Genomic DNA, 19,067 nt, shown 5'->3' with positions numbered 1-19,067 from the left:
ACCCTGGATGCAGGGAGAGGAAGACTCAGTAATGGAACAAGTCTTCGTACCACTCGGTCTCGTCTTTAATAAAGGCAAGTTGATAGTATTGCAGGAGAAACTGAGGATGAGAGCATAATATGACAGGAAGCTGCTCATAACGATCACTGATGTGCTTTAAGGGTTGTAATTAATATATCCACTTGGTACTATCTGTAAAACATTCCCTTCCTCTGCATGTGTTACAATTTACGCTTTGCTAGATCACGGTAGTGCTGAATAGTCTACAAATCTCACTCCCCAGCCAAGGGAATTGTCAGGATGGATCTGTGCTGCGCCTGGTGAAGTTACCAGTCTGTCCTTGCACTTAGATATTTGGTGCACTGGAGCGCCTATGCTGATAAGACCCGTGGCTTCTGGGAGTGGGAGGGAAGGAGAATAATTGTGGCTTAACTTTCATCTTTTAAAAAAGTAAAAGAAAAAAAAAAAACTTTCTTTGCTTTTTTTTTTTTTTTTTTTTTTTGAGAGGTTTTTGCTATAGGGCGCGTGCGCTCGCCAGACAGAGACAGAGAGACAGAAAGCGAGAAATCACCCCCTAGGGAGGATGGCCATGCCACAATCCCTTCTCCTCCATTCTCCTCTCAGGATCTTGGGCACGCATGCACACGCGCCAGGTGTGAGTTTAAGCCACCTGGTCCGGGACTCGAACCACGGTCGACTACATGGGAGTCCAGTGACATAGCCATTACCCTTAACTACTGGTCCCTTTTCTTTGCTTTCTGACAAATGGGTCAGCGTAGAAATTTCTGAATTGTTTTGCTGCTTGAGCCTCTAAATCTGCATTTGAGATCGTTCCCTTTTGTCCTATTTTTATAGACCTTTTTTTTTTAATTCAGTGAAGTGTGTTGTTGATGTCAGTGGGCGTTACCTATATTAAAAATCTCCTCTTTCATCCCTGTGAGACTATATTTGAAGAAACTTTCTTTTTTCCTTTTCCCCTTTTAAGTTTTTATGAAAATAATACATTCATAGCTTAAGAAATAAAATAGCCCAGAAATAAAAAGCCATGGTCCCTGCCCAGGGCTATATTTCTCTCTGTTAATAGATGCTCAGGAGGTTACTTGCTTGATGCAGTAATAATAATAATAAGAATAATAATAAAAGGAAACTTTCACTGTTATCTCTTTGCTGTTTGTTCACTTATATTACCCTTCCTGATAGTTACTATTTTAATTATTCTACTGATAATCTTTGCACCTTAAATTAATAGTTTTACCCCTCAGTTTCTTGTCCCAACAATTTATGTAGTGCATCTTGACCCTCTGTTCTGCTAGATGAAAATATGAACAATCCCTGTGGAAACAGCATGAATTCTCTTTAAACTTCCCTTATGTTTCCTGAGTTGTCTCTGTTTCTTTGGGAGTTGGGTGTCATGTTTAATTACTTAGCTGCTTCTGTTTTATTTTTAAATATGAGTGGTGAGCTTTGGTTATCCATTCCTATTGAAGAATGAGAGACTGAGTTCTATTTTTCTCCATAGATGGTGTGGATTTCCCCCGCTGTTAGATGCAGGGATCCAGTTTCCTGTTACTGCGGCCCATGGATGTTGATGCTGTGCGGGGGGCTGGTCTCCTAGTAGTTTCACATTAGGATGAACGCAGAGAATGGGCTGGATTTTAGTCAGGAGTTCACATGGGCACGGGGTGGTGCCTATCAATGTGGGGGTGCTGCATATTTGGCACTTTACCTAGAGTGTTGGCACGTACACTGGCCCTCCTCATTCTTTCAGTTTCGGTTTTTTGGTTTTTTTTTTAACTTTTGGCTCTGAACTAATTTTAGGCTCAGAGACAAGTTACGAAAATATTACTATTTCTGTATATCCTCATGCAGCTTCCTCTAGTGTCAGTATCTTATATAGAGCACAATTTCCAGCAGCGTTTAAGTTTCTTTACAGATAGAGTCCGCCTAGATTTTGCCCACAAGTATAATTGTGGGTTTCTAACATGGTGCAAGGGCCTAAAGCAGTAGGTGGAAGCTGAGGGGGAAGAGTGCCCCCAGGCTCAGTGTGCCTTAGGCTGACTTCAGTTCACCTCTCTTTTCCACCCCAATTGAAGCCCCAGTCTCCATTGCAGCTGCGCAGTGAGCCTGGAGTTTCAGTGGTACATTGCAAGGCAGCTCGCTCTCACACTGCTGCCTTAATAGCTCTCACCTGAGTATCCCAGGCTCTTCCGTTCTTCCTCTATATGAGGCAGTGCTCTCCAAAGAGAGAGACAGAAAGATATTTGACTTAAGGAAGTGTTAAATATTTCATTTAAGAAATTCCCAGTTGTGGGGGGTTGGGAAGTCCAAAATCCATAGGGCAGGTAGACATGCCAGAAATGCAGGTCAGTTGATGTGATCTTGATCTCAAATGCATACAGCACGCCAGACGCTAGAAAATCAGGAAGGAGTTCCGTGGTTAGTCTTTTTGGTTATTATGGTAGGAACACCACATGAAATCTACTCTTCTCACAAATTTTTGCGTATACTGTACATTGTTGACTTGAGGTACAGAACACACAAGGAGAACGGTGTTGGATAGCAGTGAATCTCGAGGGCACGTTCATACCATTTGACTCAAACTTTATACCCACTGATCCATTTTCTTCCTTCCTTTCTTTCTTTCTTTCTTTTCTTAAAATTTTTTTGGAGAGGTTTTCGCTATAGGGTGCGTGCGCTCGCCAGAAAGACAGAGAGAGACAGAGAGATAGAAAGCGAGAAATCCCCCCCCAGGGGGGTATGGTCACGCCGCAATCCCTTCTCCTCCATTCTCCTCTTGGGATCTTGGGCACTCACGCACACGTGCCCGACGTGAGTTTAAGCCACCGGGTCCAGGACTCGAACCGTGGTTGATTACGTGGGAGTCCAGCGACATAACCATTACACTAACTGCTGGTCCAGCTTTACATTTTCTAGACAGATTTACCATGTTGATTCTTAGGTATCTCCTGGTTTTGAAATTACTTAGAATTTTTCACATGTTCACCTGACTTACTCTGACCTAAGTCAAACTGTTTATTTACCTGTTTGGTTGTAAGTCCATCTAATTCAAATTTTTTAAAAATTTTTATAATATGAGTTTACTTTATAAATAATAACGATCTTTGAAGGATTTATTCACCTCTGTAATTCACAATACCTAGAGCAATGTTTTGTATAAATTAGGTGCTTGAAAAACTTTTAAGTATAAGTGTTTTCTAAGAATCTTTAGCTTTCTATAACAATAACATAATTTAATATGGTATATTAGAGATTTTGAATGCTTTAATTTCTGGTATTTTTCTCACTGCTCTTATTTGATGCTGGTACATGTGAGGTGGGGAGATGGCATTTTTATTCTCGTTTCATAGGCAGGACACTTGAACTCTGTCTAAAATGCTTAATAATTTGCCTGAGTGCATATACATTATAGCCTCAAGCCTGCTCCAGACGCGAGGACTTCTGACCCTTAATTCCATTTTTTTATTTTGCGTATGTTACAGTAAGTTGTACATATCTGTGGGGACATTTGACTATGAAAATATTTCTGTAAATCCTACTTCTAGTAGATGTGCTTGCAATGGATTCACAGGCAGGGCGTATTTGGCTAACGATTTAAACTGTCTCTCTGTTTTGTGTGATTTAAGTTTCCTTGGACAGTCAGTTCACCCCACTGTGTCCCTTGTGTGTTCTGTACCCAGGGACCAAATTGAATGATGCAGGAAAAATGGTCCCATGGTTAGGTTCTCTCCCAGCAAAGTGTGTGGAAAAAATGAAAATGCACAGTTTATTTTCACAATCAGAGCTTAAAAGTGAACCTGCATAAAAAGACTTCCTCAGGGACCAGCCTGTGGCCTGGTAGATAAGGCAGATAGATCCCAGTTGGCTAACTGCATGATTCAAGTCCCAGACCCAGAGGCTTGAAAAATACTGTGGGTGCATGTGTTGTGTGTGTGCCCAAAATCCCAAAAGGAGGAAGAAATGGAAGAGAAGAGATTCCAGTGTGACCATTCCCCTTCCCCTTGGAGGGTGCTTTCTCTCTCTCTCTCTCTCTCTCTGTGTGTGTGTGTGTGTGTGTGTGTGTATCTTTGTTGAGCACATGAGTCCTCTAGCACAATATTTGGAAAAAAAACATTAATACAAAAGCATCACATCAAACTCATAATTTGCAAATAGCACACTGAACTAGAATCCTCTCCCTCCCACACTTTCCGGGATGCATCTTTTCAAAAATCAAGTTGTTTGTTTGTTTGTTTATTTTACATTCTTTCACTGAACATCATCACAGCATACAAAAGGCAATTTTCTATCCAGAATACACTGTATAGTGACTTAATCATAGATGTTATCATCAACAAATAATTTTCTATTTCTTATTTCTTGTATATATATTCCCCCCCCCATTTCTTACCCTCTGCCATTACCCACTCTCCTCCCACACTGTCTATGATAGCTGCAGTTGCTTTCCATTCATTTTTCATTTTTTCCCACATTTTATTGATTCACAAAATACCTTAATGAATCTTACTACTTTCAATAGCAAGTTCATCTGATATATATGTATATGTGAACACATGTTGATTTTAGGCATGAAACTCTGTGAATAGAATGAATATACTATAAAGTATCACCTACCTGAGGCTATATAGCTTGCTGTGGTCATTAACTAGGTATTTTTAAAATATATTTTTTAATTTAAGAAAGGTAGTTTTAGCTTTAATAAATTAAAATTTAAAAAATGTTAAGAGAACTTTGCATAAGGCTTAAAGCCAGAAAACAGGTTCGGATTCTGTTCAAATAGTAGGTACATAAACATGTCCACAACTCAAGAGAAGACAAAAATTCTTAACTCTGGAAAACAAAGCATAGAACAAGATCAGTAATATTTTAGTCAAAAGTCATAAAATTCTATTTCACAAGTTCAGACTCTTGTACTTTATCTTCTGTTGTGGTATGATCATCTTCCCATTTAAATTCTGGAAGATAATGTTCAACTCTGGATTTGTCCCTACCATTAAGCTGGCCATTTTCTTAGTTTTTGTTTTTGTTTTTTTTAAAAAAAACTCTTATTTCTTATCTGTGGATTGAGAGGAGTTATTCTTTTTCCTCGGGGGAGAGATATTTTCTTGGTTTCTCATATTTCTTGTGCCTCTGCGGTGATTTCTAGTCATCTGCGGCTTATTTGTTTCTTGCTAATTTCTAGAAGTTCAACCTGAACATTCAGAGGCGTGCAGGAAGAGATGATCTGAGAACTCTTTGTCGTTCCATTTTTCTCCTTTTATGCAGCAGATTCAGGGGGAATTGAGGAATATGTTGACCCTAATAGTATTCAGATGTTTGAATACGATTCTCTTAGACCTGTCTAGACATTCAGTGCACAGAGGCTGAGCAGCAAAGTGAAAAGGTAAAAGAAAATGATAAGAAAACAGAGAAAGAGAGAGGGAAATAAAGAGGCAAAACAAAAAAGAAAAGAAAAGAAAAGGACAAAAGGAACTTATTTATTTATTTTAGGAAACAGAAAATGAAAACCACATGGTGCGCTCACTAGTTCTCAGATGCCCTGGAGGACTCAGTCTTCTTCTGAAGGCCTACCCCTATTGCCTCTCCTAAATGGGAGGGGGAGAAGGGGATTATTAGCAAGATAAAGGAGGACTTGAGAGCTAAGAAAATAGTTTACATTAAAAATCTTTACAAAAAAAGAAACATTTTTAAAATGAAAAGACAGAGACAGACAGAAAGAGAGACAGAGAGAAGGATACAGGGGCTCTACTAGGGTAAATTCTCAGCAGAAAAATCATTTCTCTTATTTCCTGAAAGCAGTAGTTCTCAGCTGCCATGGAGGACTCAGTATTCTTTTTTTTTTTTTTTTTAGAAGTATTGTTATTTAACTTTATTTATTTATTTAAATTTGATCAGAGAGCAACAGAGTAAGCGAGAGAGAGAGAGAGACAGAAAGAGAGAGAAGGAATGTGGGAAAGCAAGCTACCAGGCCCAGGACTTGAGCCGCAGTAGGCCATGTGCCCTTAACACCATGCCACCTGCCAGCCTCAGCTCAGCCTTCTTCTAAAATCTTCAGTTCTCTTATTCTCTGAAAGAACTAGTTCTCAGCTGCCGTGGAGGACTCAGTCTTCTTCTCTCAGGTTATATATTTATTAAATGACTAGATGAAAAGTAACAATGCCTCTGCTAAAAAAAAAAAAAAGAAAGGTAGGGGGTGCATCATCCCCATGTAAGTACAGGCTCCTTGTCACAAATATATATCTTTTCCTTTTTCAGAAAGATAATGTGCTTTAAGTAGGAAATGCATGTTCCAGAAGCCAAGGGTAGTTCCCAGTAGCAAGGCCCCATCATCCACGACCATTAACCATTTTCCTGAATTAACTTTCTCCTCTCACCACCTTGGGTTGAAATTGACATCATTTCCTCACCATATAACCCTCACCTTAAGTCTCCCAATTTTTCTTCTTTTGTTTTTCCAGAGCTGCCTCTGCCCGCTTTCCCTTCCTTCCTCCCACCCCCCGCCTTTCCACTGGAGTCACGCACACACTGTCAGCTTAAGTACCTAACTAATCTTTGCTGCAAATTACGTATAATTCAGACCAGTTTCAGGCCAGACCTCATATTATTCCACTCAGTTTGCCAGAGCTTTAAAGGATTAAGCAATCCTCCAAGTACCTCTTGTATTGCTTCTCTTCTTTCGGTGCATAGGAGCATCCTCTGGGCCTGAGGTTCACAACCCTAGGTCTGTGACTTGGCTCTCCAGGACCATTGAATCCCCAGAAGTGAAAGGCAAAATTATGTGAGCATCAGCATGTTTTCTTGGGGAGCAGCTCTATAGTTCCCTTCAGCTCCTAAAGGGACTGGTGACTCAAAAGAATTGAAAAAGCATGCTTGGCTCTCAGGCCTGCTCTGGGAGCCCTCACTCTCACCAGCTCCTTCTATTTTCACCTGAGGCCCCAGACCAGGCATTGACCCTGATTCCTGGCTGGTTCTCTTGTCAGTCTCTCCTGACCTACAACCTGTGACCTGCGACTTGAAACCCACAAGGCTTTGCCTCCTGCACTCTTTCTCCAGTGTATGCCCCTTGACTGGGCCTGGCCTACTTGGCTTTCCATATTTTTATCCCTGTCTGCATCCTGGTGTGGAAGGGTTCCTGTCCTGTTTATTTCCCAGGTGTCTTTACTCTGGTTTGACTTATAATTGAGTTTCTTAGTATCTCCAGAAGTCTTCCTCAAACCCCTCCCCCTCAACAGTCCACCCAGCTCACCCCAGAGCACTGTCCTCCTTAAGAGCTGGCACATTGCTTTCTCAGGGAATGGCACAACTCAAAAGACCAGTAGCATCCTATGCCCTGAGAAATCCTGACATTGTCTTCCCTCTCCACCCCCAAAACGGTAAGATCTCATGTTATCATTATGTAAAAGAACTTCAAAAAGTTCCTGGACGGGTCCGCCCTGTGGCTTAGTGGTTAAGAGAGCCTGATCCCACATGGCCAACAACGTGGTTCAAATCCTGGCTCTGATGACTTGAAAAACACAGCAAGCATGTATTCCCAAAGATCTCCACAAGATAGGGAAATGGAGAAGGAATGTGGCCTGACCATGCCCCATTGAGGGTGCTCTCTCTTTGTGATATGTACATGTGCTTGCTAGCAAAATATTTATTTACATTCACTGAAAACGGAATTAAGGTACAGGTTTATTTTTGTGCAAAACAATTTGAAATCCATGCATAGTGGTTTTATCATAATACATATTTCCCACAAACTTTTCAAAGACCCTTTAATATCCCTGCCCTAGTCCTACGTAAAGTTAGCTACAGATCACAAGCAGATTTTACCTTGCTACAACCTAGCTTAAGAAGGTTTCTCTCTCTCTTTCTCTCTCTCTCTCTGTCATATAATAGTGGCTTCTACATTTTCCAGTTGATTTCTCAATGTTGGAGTTGAAAAAAGTAACCAACACTGATTAAATAAGGAAAATATCAAGGAAGCAGGAAATTAAAAAAGAGAGAGAGAGAAGAAAATGGTAAAGGAACAAGGAGTTCCAGTGCCTTCTTTTGCTCAGGGTCTTGCTATGGTTTAGGCCTCTTCTGAAAATCCAGGGCTCCTCCTGACTTGCCTCCCATGAGGTATCTGAGACGTGTGAGGGGCATGGTTGGAAAGTAAGTTGAGGCATGGCTCCTCAGCCTCCTGAGTCTCAATGACTGACCCCAGCATCGTAAGTCAGAGTTGGCGGTGAGGGTGGATTTGGGCCCCCGAGTACACTGCTGTTCCAGTCCAAAGTTAGCTCCCCACGAGGTCTGCATTCTGAGCCAGCTGACACTTCCGATAGCCTTTGCTGGTATCCAAGCGAGAGAATTCGAGCCTTCCCATATTTAGCTCCCTGCCCTAAGTTAGACTGAGCTGCTCCGTCGCTGTTCCTGATACATGAGCCTATGCTGAGGAAGTGACCAGTCTGTGGCCTCACAGACTCACAGGAAAGCCCGGTCTTGGGTGGAGGACTAGATCCTGTCTCCACATAGGTACAGAGCTACCATGGCACTGCCAGATCACTTGCCCACCCCTTCCCTTTCTCTTGAAGCCAGCTTTTCAGAAGAAATCACCTGTGTCTTCATGAGCCGAAAAGCAGCATTCTTGTGGGGCCAAAGCCAGCTCCTTCTGGGGCCTGTGGGGGCTGCTGGAGCACGCTTGCCCTCCGGCTGTGATTCCTCCACGTGTTCCTTATCCAGAGCTCTCCTGCAGAAGCATGATGAGGGAGCTGGGCTGACCCCACACTCCACACTCCCTCCACGTGCTCCTCGTCCTATGTGGTAAGGCGTAAACAGCATAAAACGTTGGGGCCTGGCTGTGTGCCTGTGTCAGGATCAGTAGTAAGGTCTCCGGTTTGCTCAGCCAGCTGAGCCATTTGCCTGTCATCAAAGGAGTCACCCTAATGTGGGCCTCTGGGGAGACAGACAAAATCGTTCTTGGTTGTCACCCAGCCACATCAGTGATATAACAACTGGGAACAAAGCATATATCCCCGCCCTCCATCTCTGAGTGCCGGCACACTACTTTGGACTTCACATCTGACCTCACTAATGCACTCAGAGGTTTTCTGTAAAGGTGTATTTATCCCACGTTACAGATGAGAAAATAGAGGGTGGAGGATTGGGTGCTACACCCCAGGTATCACAGCTGCATTTGGTAGACCCAGGTTTGAACATAGGCCTTCTCACTTGAAAACCCCTGCTTGTCCTGCTACACCCTGCTACTATGGCTATCTAGTAGCTTCTAGAACTGGACATTAGCATTACCTGGGGAACTCTGAAATAATTAAGTCAGGACCTCTGCAAGTGGGCCCAAACCACTCAAGTCAGCTTTCTCTCCAGCCCCAGCCAGCTTTGCTGTCAATCACCCAGAGCCCAGTGTGGGTCTCTGCAAGACCACCAGCTACCCTGCTGTTTCTGCCCTTTCTTGTTCTCGGTCAGAGCCCTTTGCTACAGTTCTTCAGTCTAGGCTCAGCCCTGGTCTAGGAAAGATAGGGGTTGAGCGTTGTGCTGTGGGACTGGGCTAGGAACTGTCGCTGGGTGTGGCAGGAGGTAAGCAGGCAGGGAGGTGAAAGAAGCCATGGAGGTAGAATAGAAAGACCTAGTCTAGTAACAGTGATGAATGAATTAGACTTGAATGAATGGTGGGCAGGTGGTTTTATCGTTAACAAAAAATGAATACGTGGAGAGGAATATTGTGTTCAAAAAGGGCAAATGCTGAGGTTATGTTGTGTACACTGAATTAGTTTGAGGTACCTACTGGCAAGTGAAAATTTGAGATGAGAGGCAGCAGGACTCAGTGTATCAAATACCTCCAGTGTGATTCAAATTCTCTAAAGAAGGTGAGAACATTAATAGCAAGAACAGTGCTGCCCAGGTCCTGAAGGAGGATTCAGGATCCTTGTGTTTCTATCACACACACACACACACACACACACACACACACACGGAGTGTGTATAGATGAACCTTAAAAACATGTGCTAAGTGAAAAAAAAAAAGACATAAAATGCCACATATTTTTTGATACCATTTATTTGAAGTGTCCAGAATAGGGAGACCTGTCGAGACAGAAAGTATTGGGTCGCCAGAAAAATCATGATGCATTTCTGCACAGAAAAATATGTCAGGACTTTTCCGATGGCCTGATAGATTAACGGTTGCTGTTAATCTGGGGACAGAGATGAGTGGGGAGTGACTGCTGATAGGTTTGGGGTTTGGGTGGTGAAATGTTCTAAAATTGATTATGGTGATGGTTGCACAACTCTGAATATACTAAAATACACTTCAAATTATGAATTATATGGCTTGTCAATTATATCTCAATTTAAAACAATTAAAATATGTACATACGCCCTGCTTAAATAGTCTTTATTTATTTAACTGAAAACAAAATCCAGACCAAAAGAAAAAAAAACCTCCCGAATTATATCCAACCTTATCTATTAAATTCATGTGGACTTCTTGGGTCTTGTGTGGAGAAAACATACTTCTTTATTCAACTCTACTTTATAGGTTACCTTAATTATCAGTGGAGGGTACAAAAGCTTGCAAATTAGGAGATGGAAGAGTAGTTTAAAGAATAATTAGATCCTCTATTTAAAGAATCAGATTTATTTGCTTTAGAGAAAAAGCCCGTGATTCTTTGTTGTCTTGTTTGTTCCCGCTGAGAATCACTTCTTTTTGGGCTTTCTACTTAACATCTAGGTTCTTCTATCTATTTAGGCAACTGAAAAAGTGAACTAGAAAAGGAGAGATTGAACACAGGTTCTCTTTCGGAATTTGCACTAAGATAGGAATTTAATCTTGGTCCACAATTTTTAAACTTGAAAAATGCAAACATTGCATAGTGGAACCAGGTTTCATGATCTTTGGGTTGTCCTTATAGCATATTGGAACTGGTCATTGAAAAGTTAGTGGTGACCCAGCCTCTGTGGCACGGCCACTAGCATGCTGGACTGCAGACTGGGAAGCCATGTGTTGATTGCAGTTTGAGTCCACAGCCAGTTTGCCTGAAAACATACGAGGTGTTCACACATGCCTAGGATCCTAGTAGACTGGAGGACCAAGCCCTGTGGAGGGTGCTTCTATCTCTCTGTCTCTCTCTTGCGCATACAGACACACTCTGTCATGAAGTTAAACGTTTAAGGTAACCTAAACTTAGAAAAGCATAACCTATCGAGTTAACTTAGAAGGAAAAGAAGGTGTTACAAAAGTAGAAAATGCTATCTGGGCGCTAGGTGGTGGAGCAGTGGTAAAAAATTGGGTCCATGTGGGAGGGATCCTGGCTTCACATCCCAGGATGTCTCTGAGCACACCAGGTGCACATGCGCACAGGTGCATGCATGTGCCCATAGTCTGGGCTGGCTGAGACTGGGAGTGGATCACAGGCTGGGGACTAGTTGGGTGTTCTGTTTTGCATTCTCTGTCTCTCTCTCTCTCTCTATGCCTCTCTTTCTCTCTTTTTCTCCCTGTCTCTCTTTCTCTCTCTGTCTCTGTTTCTCAAGGATGAAACAGATAAATAAATAGACTTTAAAAACAAGATTTCTATTCACATTCTTTAAAAAAAATAATAAAAACAGAGAAAAAGAAAGTGCTGTTTGGAAACAGCCTCAGATTTAAAAAAAGAAAGAAAGAAAAGAAAGAAAAAAGGAAAAAAAAAAAGTCTTGGGAAGACGCCAGTGCAGGGATTCTAAATACTGTAATAGTAAAGTAATGTATTCTCCTTAGAAAATGTAAAAAAGATTATGTCTGGCAACCTATGAAGGACTAAGTTTCACTCCAAACATAATATTTGATATTGTCCACACTTCTGTGCTTTGTTATTGTTGGCTTGGGTATTCGATGTGATAGTTTCTTTTGTTGTTGTTCAAAAAAAGGATTGGAAAATGATCAGTTTGCTGGTATGACGGGAGAGAAATTTTGTGTGTGCAAACTAAACATATATTGGATTGTCAGGAAAGTCATGACATATTTTTCTATGCAACCATTAATAGATAACACCTTTGTTTAAAGAGAACATTGTGTTTAATATTGAGTCTTACAAAATACATTCATATTCTACATCCATTTCACTATTTTTTTTCCTCTCTCTGTTTTTCTCCTTAATGTCCTTCCTTATACTCTACTTACTAATGTATTTAAAGAAAGTAAGACTCGAAGTTTTCTCCAAACACTTAGATCTGGAGTGGGTACGAATTTGTAAAGGTCTCGGAAGTCACCCCTTGCTAAGTTGTGTGACTTTTCTCTGTCAAAGCCTCAGGTTGTGCTAAGAAGCAGGCCGCGGGCGGGGCCGAGATGCTCCTGGGCTAGAATGGTTGATCACTGAGTGGATGCAGATGTGGTTAGGGTGTAGCACAGCCTGGCTTGACTAGAAAGGAAAGTCGGGCCTGCCTACTAAGAGAGGTTCTGTCCTTCCGAAAAGCTTTTGTTCCTCGATGTGCACTGACTATCCAGAGACGCCCTGCGAGCAGGCATTGTTCTCCGCTGGAGGCTGATTTACTGTCCCTCAGAAGCACGTGCGATGTAAGAAGACGTGCAGCGGGTTGTGGATTTTCCTGCAAACTCAGCAGATGCCGCACACTAACAGCTTGAAGAAGGCTGAGGTCCCGTGCCAGTGCACACCAGGCCAGGCCTGTGAGCCGCAGAAAGCTTGACGGGTAGCTTAGGGAGCAAGCCACGTGCAGCTGTTGCCACCCACCCTTGACTTTCACTCTGGGGCCACGGAGTTCGTATTTAAAATCCACAGTCTAAAACCAAGAGTGGCCTCTCTCAGTCACTTTCCTCACCAACCTTTCAGGAAAGATGCTAACTAGTTGAAAAATGGAAATTATTCAATTTATGTCTCCGCCACACCCTTCATCTGCTGGATCAGCCAGAAGATGGTTCTGGATGTTCCCCAGACAAAACCAAATTTGTAGATTGATGGCTCTCAGACCCAACCTGTCATAGATGATGTGTTTTATTTGGCCTGTACTGTGTTTTTAAAAATATTCGAAAGAGTCATCAACATCTAAAACTCCGGTGAGTCACATCAATCTGTGTTTCTGGCTTTGCTAACGTTCTGAAGATCAGTCACCCTGGGTCCACATTCTCAAGTGACAACGATGTGTTAAGGTCAGGGAGCATCTCGCCCCTTCAGAATGGATGTGGGCTCCCTTCTTGGCTGGCCCAGGTCCCACCCAGCCCACCTGCTACCTACTAGTCCCTGTAGGTATCTGAGTATGGGACAAGGAGCACAGGAGAGGACAGTTTTCTTTTCTTGACAGATGGCCATGATGAAAAGTCCCCAACCATGTGTAATTTGATCTGCCGATGAACAAGACTATTCTACACAGGAATCCCAGAATCAGACACAGGCGAAATGAGTTTAATTTAGTGTATAGGATTTCACTTTCATTTCTATTAAAGATTGAATAAAAAATATTTCAAAGTTAGAAAAGTATAATGAAAAACGTACTTCAATGGAAGGCAGGCGGCCTGAGTCTCTGGTGCAGCCCCGTGTCCTGTGCTGATACCTCCTTTCTTTACCTTCATGCTGGAAAGTGTTAATAACCACCACCTGCCATCACTTTCAGCCTTCTTTTTTTTTTTTGTTACTTAGTTTTTATTTCATAATCATAAACTTAACTTTGCAATTCAGCTAGATTTGGAGGGGAATAAGGAAAATATGGAACCCAAAGAGCTGCAGTGAGAGCACAGGTTACAGGACAGCGAGCAGATGGGGTGGAGGAGTGCTCTCCTGAGCTACAGAAGGAAGGGTCTGGTGGATAAGAGAAAACAAGTCAAATCCATTAGAGTCGTCCACAGTCAGCCATGTGATCTTCTTGCTGGTCTTGCCGTTCTTAGACCCAAAGTGCTCCATGGCTTCCACGATGTTCATGCCCTCTTTCACCTTGCCAAAGACCACATGCTTGCCATCCAACCACTCAGTCTTGGCAGTGCAGATGAAAAACTGAGAACCATTGGTGTTGGGTCCAGCATTTGCCATGGACAAGATGCCAGGACCTGTATGTTTCGGGATGAAGTTCTCATCCTCGAATTTCTCCTCATAGACGGACTTGCCGCCAGTACCATTATGGAGTGTGAAGTCGCCACCCTGGCACAGAAACCCTGGAATAGTTCTGTGAAAGCTGGAACCCTTATAGCCAAATCCTTTCTCTCCAGTGCTCAGAGCACAGAACTTTTCTGCTGTCTTTGGAACTTTGTCTGTAAACAGCTCGAAGGAGACGCGGCCCAAGGGCTCGCCATCAACAGCGATGTCGAAGAACATGCAAGGGTCGACCATGGTTGAGGGCGAGACACTCGAGCAGCGGCGTCTGCAAAGCGGGGGCTTTCAGCCTTCTTTCATTTCACAGAATGTATAGAGAAGCTGACATCAAGGGTGTGGAGTCTTCTAAAAATGGGGGCTCATCTATGTAAGACTTCATTTTCCTTATCTATAAAATAAGGATTATAATAATAAACGCCTCAGTGTCTGGGTACTCTGAATACTCAGTCATTGTGGGCTTTCATAAAGTACCAACTGCTTCCAAAGCCTTGCGCTACACCTTGGAAAGACAAAAAACATGTTGTCCATGCTAAAGAAATTCAATCTAGTTGAGGAGGAAGATATTGGGCTAATAAGTAAGAGTCAGTAATCTCAAGAAAAGCTCTTCGGAATGACTGTACTCTTGAAACATAGATAGGTTGATTAGGCCATAGCCTGTTACATCATATTCTATTAAGGGAAGTTTCATATGCAACACCTACCTTCATATATATAGTAACCAGAATTTTCAGTAATGAGATTTTTTTTGAGAGAGATTTTTGCTATAAGGCATGTATGCTCACCAGTGAGACAGAGAGAGACAAAAAGCAAGAAATTACCCCCTAGAGGGTGACCATGTTGCAATTCCTTCTCCTCCGTTCTCCTCTCAGGATTTTGGACACACGAAACACATACACGTTCCTGACGTGAGTTTTAAGTCGCCAAGTCCAGAACTCAAACCGTGGTCAATATGTGAGAGTCTAGCACCTTAACCACTGTGCTACCTCCTTGCCCCAATGAGTTTACTTTTTTTAAGAGAGGCTCCACATCAGGCTTGTTGTTGTTGCTGCTGTTTTAATTTGGTGGACTATAATTGAGCAAAAATGATTTGAATTGGGCAGCCCCCAGAATGGCTTCCAAGGAACTCTGGATAGCTGTGTGGTGGGGTGACATTTATGCACAAGAATGGGAAAATGACATATGAAAAATAGAAGTGAAGGGATGAGGTAGAGAAATCATTGGATTGGTTACAGCTTGATATTTGCCTACATTAACATAATTTTTAAAGAATTATTCATTTAATTTTATTATTATTATTATTATTTAATTTGACCAGAAATAGGGTAAGTGAGAAAGCAAGCTGCCAGGTTTGGAACCCAAACCACAGTTGGTGGTGTGGGAGTTCAGTGCCTTAAGCCACTACTCCACCTGCCAGCCCCGGCATTAACATAGTTTAGAAGTGGGCTGTCTGTGATTGACTGAAGTGTGGCTGCTGTGATTGGCTGCAACTTAGCAACTTACTAAGGAAGCAGACTTCCAAGCGAGGTTGTGTTTTACTTATGGAACTCAAGCAGGAGGATGGAGGCTTTTTCAGGCCAATAAAGCTTATCAATTCCTCCCTTTTGGTCAGCCCCTCAATTTTTGAGAGATTAACCAAAACTTAGGGCATTGGTGCCACTCTCTGTCACCATTATAAATGACTTTTTCCTGCTCTCGGAGTAGAATTAGCAATCAGCATAGAATTCACAAGTTTCCTCTGATCTCGGCATGGAATCCACAAGTCTTAGCTTTACTTGAGTCGAATACCATTTTTTTTTTCTTTTTAATGTTTTTGTGATCTGGTTGAAGCAAGACCATTCAATGTTTGATGGATGGCTGCATACCAAACATTTAAAACTTGAGAGAATACAGTGTAACAAGGAGACTAATATAATGACTATCAAGTGTCTAGCATCCCAAACTCAAACTATACTCCTTAACAAGGAGTGAAACAGACAGAACCAATTAAGCAAATCAAGATTCAGAAAATATAGGCAATTCTACAACATTTGGGGTCTAGTTAGTCACGGTTCTTGTTCAGGGTATAGTGATGATTAAAGGCCATAGATTTTCTATAAAATGGCCTGATTTAAAGAGGAAGTCATCTTCATTGTTAGCCTAGTCACACAGGTTTCTAAATTAGAGATTCTTGACATCTCGAAGTCATCCCATTGATAATTGAATCAGAGCCCTCTCCCCAGAAAAATAGTCTGCATACATGGCAGGGATTTGGGACCCCTGGAAGGCCATGCAGGGGCCTGCTCCATTAGGTCCGCACTGGGCTGGTCACACCAGATGTGGAAGCAGTGTATATTACCAAAGAGTGCGTGCCAAAGGTAGAAACAATCAGAAAAGGCAGTTCTGCTTGAGGGCCAGGGGCTGAGCTGTGCAGAAAAGTGGGCAGTGAGCGGAATTTGCAATGAGGAAAACATTCTTCCTTTTACAGACCACATAGATATGACTGTACCACCTAATGTAGTCAGAGCTAGAACTTCATATTTCTGTAACGTGTATAATTGTGGCTGCTCTGACACCTGTTAAGTTCTGGAATTATCTTCTCTCCTCTGAGCCTCTCACCTTTTTTCCTAATTCACTATTGGCTAGTTGTGAAAAGGAACCTCAATAGTTATGAAGGCAGATCGTTGCTTTTGCAAAGGGCAGATGTGGTTTATCGCTTTTCCTCATACACTCCAGTTTTGCTGGAGTCTTCAACGTTTGGTTCTCAATATGCCTAGAACCAATTCCATGAGGGACCTGATTATCTGTTGGTGACCCAAATGGGATTAGTTTCTCTGAGCAGCCTCTGTCGTTGGTCCTCTTTTTTTTTGAGAGGTTTTCGCTATAGGGCGCGTGCGCTTGCTAGACAGACAGAGAGAGACATAGAGACAGAAAGCGAGAAATCACCCCCCAGGGGGGATGGTCACGCCGCAATCCCTTCTCCTCCATTCTCCTCTCGGGATCTTGGCCACGCACACACACGCGCCTGGCGTGAGTTTTAAGCCACCAGGTCTGGGACATGAACCGCGGTCGACTATATGGGAGTCCAGCGACATAGCCATTACGCTAACTGCTGGTTCCCTGTCGTTGGTCCTCTTTGACCTGTAGGTTGAATGCAAAACTTGTGCACAGTCCCTCCAAAACAAATGCAGCTGCAAAAAATATTGGGAAACAAACCGAGGCTTGGACAGGCAAAGTGAAAGGAAAACTCAACCACACGGAATAAAAGTGTCACAAAATTCCCAGCGCGTAACCCTCAACGGCCAGAGCCTTTCTCTTCAAAAGCCAGCCCCTCGTATTTCTCCTACTTGACCCATCATCCCCCGTTCTCACCCTGTAGTTTGCGCTAAGTCAGAGAATGGCGCTCCCTCAGCTTCTTCAGTTTTCTCCCACATACCTGCTATTTAATACTGCCTTGAATTATGAAAAAGCCTCTGCTGAGGGCGACGACTTTGTGTGCTGCAACAGGGAACAAGCCCTCCTCAATATTCACACTGTTTGTGGTAGGGTTGTAGGAGGTTTAAGTCACAAATATATTCACTCCCTACCCCCTACCACAAACTTCTGTATTATTCATTCAATACTACATTGAAGGCATCCTTAATATTAGGGCAAGTCAATTCACCTCTCCTCTCTCTCTCTTCCTCTCTCTCTCTTCTCTCGCTCTCTTTTTGCCAGAAGGTGCAAGTACTCACCAGAAAGAGACAGAGAAAGAGGGAGAAAGCGTGCAGCATGAGCAGTTCAGCCATCCTAGACATTTATCTTATTTTATGTCCTTTTTTAAAATGACAAAAAATGCTGTAATTAAACATATTGCACATTTATGTGAGTTTGGTTATAGGATAAATTTCTAGATTGGTATTTCTGTGTCATGAATACATGTATTGTAACATTTACTAGATATTTCCCTCTCCAGAAATTTATCTTCTAACCAACTGTGTTAAAGGGACCCTGTTGGGACCAGCAGTTGGTGTAATGGCTATGTCGCTGGACTCCCATGTAGTAAACCATGGTTCGAGTCCCGGACCCGGTTGCTTAACCTCACACTGGGTGCGTGTGTGTGAGAGTACCCAAGATCCTAAGAAGAGAATAGAGGAGAAGGGATCACGGCATGGCCATCCCTCCTGGGGGGATGATTTCTCGCTTTCTGTCTCTCTGGCGAGTGCACACGCCCTATAGCAAAAACCTCTTCAAAAAAAAAAAAAAAGAAAGAAAAAAAAAAGGTCCCTGTGCAGTGAGTGTGGCACTGTCCCCAGCACCGTGGCCTCATATGATCCCCGCAGCAGCCTTGTAACTGCCCTTTGCCTCAGACCCAGGACATGCCGCCCAAGAGCAGAGCTCAGTCAGTCACGCTCACTGTGACTGTGTCAGGTGGGGAGCAGCCTGGCCACAACTGATAAAGCAACCGCCCTTCTCCGAATATGGCCAGGCAGCCAGCAGGGTGATAAGAGCAGGCATCATCCCCCGGACATGTAGATCTTCCTTTCTCCTAAAAGCTTCTAGGAATTGCCTTGAAGGATGGCAGCAAGAGAAAATGCAGGAATATGGGGTGTAAACCAGGTGAGGAGAGCACTCCTATCTGGGCATTTCCAGGCAGGATGTGCGGCCGCCTGTCTGTGAATGAGCAGTGTGCCCGACACCGTGCTCTCCCTGCTGCTCGGGGTCGGGGCGGAGGCCTGCGGGAGAGAGGAGCCAGGATTACCTGTGCAGCTGCGGATGCCAAAGCAGCTTGGGGCATTTCAGCTCCTGGCTTCGGAGAGAGGAGACCAGAGGAAGCAGAGTGCACTGAGCTGGGGGGAGACTGAGCTAATCATCTGCCCAGGTGATAGATCAAGGACGTGGGGAAGGCCTAGACAGGTACAGGAGGTAGAACGGGGCTCGGCCTCAGGAAATCACGAGGGGGCCAAATGCCCAGGAGAGGGGCAGGGAGCTGAGAGAAAACTCAGCTGGGACCTCGCTTGCAAATCAAAACAAACT

The 19,067-nt window shown here is 43.1% G+C and overlaps 1 protein-coding gene and 1 pseudogene across 2 annotated transcripts in view; one reads left to right on the top strand and one right to left on the bottom strand.

The window, feature by feature from the left end:
- The window catches only part of MARCHF3 (membrane associated ring-CH-type finger 3), a 225,392-nt gene that overhangs the window by 99,222 nt on the left and 107,103 nt on the right, over positions 1 to 19,067 (top strand). The window lies entirely within an intron of this gene.
- Positions 13,757 to 14,376, bottom strand: LOC106734588 (peptidyl-prolyl cis-trans isomerase A pseudogene; annotated as a pseudogene).

Source organism: Tupaia chinensis, unplaced genomic scaffold (genome assembly GCF_000334495.1).
Source record: "Tupaia chinensis unplaced genomic scaffold, TupChi_1.0 Scaffold000152_1, whole genome shotgun sequence".
Taxonomy (NCBI): domain Eukaryota; kingdom Metazoa; phylum Chordata; class Mammalia; order Scandentia; family Tupaiidae; genus Tupaia; species Tupaia belangeri.
Note: the sequence above shows the minus strand (reverse complement) of the source record. Positions and strands in the feature narration are given on the sequence as shown.